Source organism: Equus quagga, chromosome 10 (genome assembly GCF_021613505.1).
Source record: "Equus quagga isolate Etosha38 chromosome 10, UCLA_HA_Equagga_1.0, whole genome shotgun sequence".
NCBI lineage: Eukaryota > Metazoa > Chordata > Mammalia > Perissodactyla > Equidae > Equus > Equus quagga.
Genome location: NC_060276.1, coordinates 91,239,741 through 91,242,101, shown reverse-complemented (window position 1 = coordinate 91,242,101; position 2,361 = coordinate 91,239,741). Strand labels below are relative to the sequence as shown.

The 2,361-nt window shown below is 54.1% G+C and overlaps 1 long non-coding RNA gene across 1 annotated transcript in view; it reads left to right on the top strand.

Annotated features, from left to right (window-relative positions):
* The first annotated feature begins 855 nt into the window (after nucleotides 1-855).
* LOC124245916 (uncharacterized) overlaps nucleotides 856-2,361 on the top strand; it is a 9,116-nt gene continuing 7,610 nt past the window's right edge. Inside the window, exon 1 of the long non-coding RNA XR_006890360.1 lies at nucleotides 856-1,275. This is a non-coding gene — a long non-coding RNA (uncharacterized LOC124245916). The remainder of the gene's footprint in view (nucleotides 1,276-2,361) is intronic.

The window sequence follows — 2,361 nt, the reverse complement described above, 5'->3', positions numbered from 1 at the left end:
GCGAGTGAATGTGCCTGGGCAAGCGAGGTGCCTGTGTGAGTGTACAGATAAGAGTGTGCACGGGAGCCTGCATGTGACCACGTGTGAGTGTGTGCCTGTGGGAGTGAGCATGCATGTGCGTGTGTAGGAGAGTGGGTCTCAGTGTGGGTGTGTGCCTGCACACACAGCAATATCTGTAACGGGGAGCAGGGTCGATTTTAGTGGATTAGGAAAGGAGTTTTCCCTTAGGCTCCTTGGACACTCCGTTCTCACGGTGATGCAGATGGCTGAGGGCGGTGTGTACCCCAGCTTCATGGGGCCCATCTTCCGGCTGCCGTCAGAGCTGAGAAGCAAGGCTCTGGGTGGCCTTCACAGTGGAGGTGTATTTTGTTTGCTTGGAGGGTGAGAAGGGGGCTGGCCTGGAAAGGAAGGTGAGACTGGGAAAGCTCATGGCGTTCGGGGTAACAGGAGGGAAGGGAGGCCATTTTGGCCGAGGGATCTTGAGGAAGGGCAGACTTCCCCACCCCTGTCCGGGGCAGACGCCTTTGACTTCTGGGACCTCAAGAAAGGAGAGCAGGGCGGGGAGGGGGGCTAAGAGGACATGAAGGGGCAGTTTAAGGTCGAAATGAAGGCTTTGGCTAGGACCTCTCAGCCACTTGCCTCAGTGTAAAACTAAGGGAGGAAGGAGAGGCGGCAGAGGCGGTTGTCATGTCCTAGGAGGACCCAGATTGCATAAGTCCTTGTTCCCAAAGGCCTTGGGAAACCTCTCTGTGTCGTCCAACTCCCCACCCCCCCGCCCCTGTCCCTGCCAAACAGGCTGGACCTCGCTGCATTCTCATCATAAGAGCTGCCATCTGTGGTGCAGGCAAGGGCAACGTTCCTTCTCCTGCTGGAGTGCTGTGAAATTAGGTCCAGGGGCACATCAATCTCTTTCACAGCACAGTTACGTGCTAAGAACAGGCAACTTCTGTTCGGGAACCTGCCAGCAGTGGGGCAAAACGACTCGTATGCAAAGTCTTGGGTGTGGTAGACACATGCTTCCAGAAGACATAGACTCAGGCCTAATTCCAGCAGCCGTGCATCTCCATCTCTTCGTCTTTGCTCTGCTTTGGCACAAACACTGGAGTTACTAGGAGAAATACAATAATAAGACGATCGAGTGGCCTCCGCGTGTCCCATTGCCAGGAAGAGAAGAAAGCCGGGGACATCTGTGATGAGATTTCTGATCACTTCCTCCTCCTCCTTGGAGCTGGAGGGTTCTGGAGCTTCCCACGGCTGGGGCCCTGCGGAATTTCTGTAAGGCAGGAGTGCTTCCCAAGCCTTTGTCCCACCTGCTTCTGACCCATGCGGGCCGTGCTTTGCTAGAAGGAAAGCTTTTGCTGCCCCTGCTCAGAGCTTTCTTTCAGGTAGCACCTCCTCAGTCTCCATTTACAGGAGAAATGATGGATGAAGTCTCAAAGGACAGTGCTCCCTCCGTCTTCCCTTCTCATCCAAGACAGGCTCCCTCCAAGAAGGAGGAATCAGCCTGGCCAGGACGCCCCTCCTTGAGGCCCCTTCTGACTCCAGGTTCTGAGCAGATTTATAATGACATTCAAATAAGATTGAGGTTGTCCAGGGTGAAGGAGTCTGCTCCCCATCCCTCCTTTCTCTGGACAGGGCTACAGACTATAGATCTTAACCTTCTCCAAGAATTGTTTTTGAAAGCAGAGTTAGTTAGACAGGATGGAGTAGATACAGGCCCGGGTGGGGTGGGAGGGGGAGACACCCTCGTTGTCCATTTGAGCCCTATGGCTGCCAGTCCTTAGCTAAAAAGGACTAAGAACAAGGGGCCTCAGAAGCTGATCAGAACACCTGTGCACCCCTGAAGTCTTCGGTGGTTTCTGGCATGGGCTCGCGATTGCTCTGCACACAAGCGTACCCTGTGTGTGAACCCCAGGCCCATTCCAGCCGTCATCTCGGGAATTGAACTCAACACGGTGGGGAGGGTACGCTTCATTGCCTCTTCTGGCTGAGAATGCTGTTTCAATTTTCAGCTGCATCTTTTCTTTCACCACCCGAAGTGTTAGCGCCACTCTGGGCTCTCCTAAGCTGACAGAAGGCAGTCCAGTGACTCAGAACCACACTGGCCAGGACTAAAAGCCTCGTGCCTTCTTCCCTCTGGTCAGCCACACTTCCTGAGTCCCCAGGCAGGCCAGGCCAGGCCAGATAGGCAGACTGAGGCGTCCCTGCTTTCAGGAATAATACAGCGCTGCCGAGCTCTGGCCTCCAGTCTGCGGGATTCCAGCAAGGTGCCATTTCCACATTCTCTGGCAATAACTAATTAGCGATTATAAAGCTCTTTGAAATATGAAGTGCTGCATGATAATATCTGTAATGAGCCTG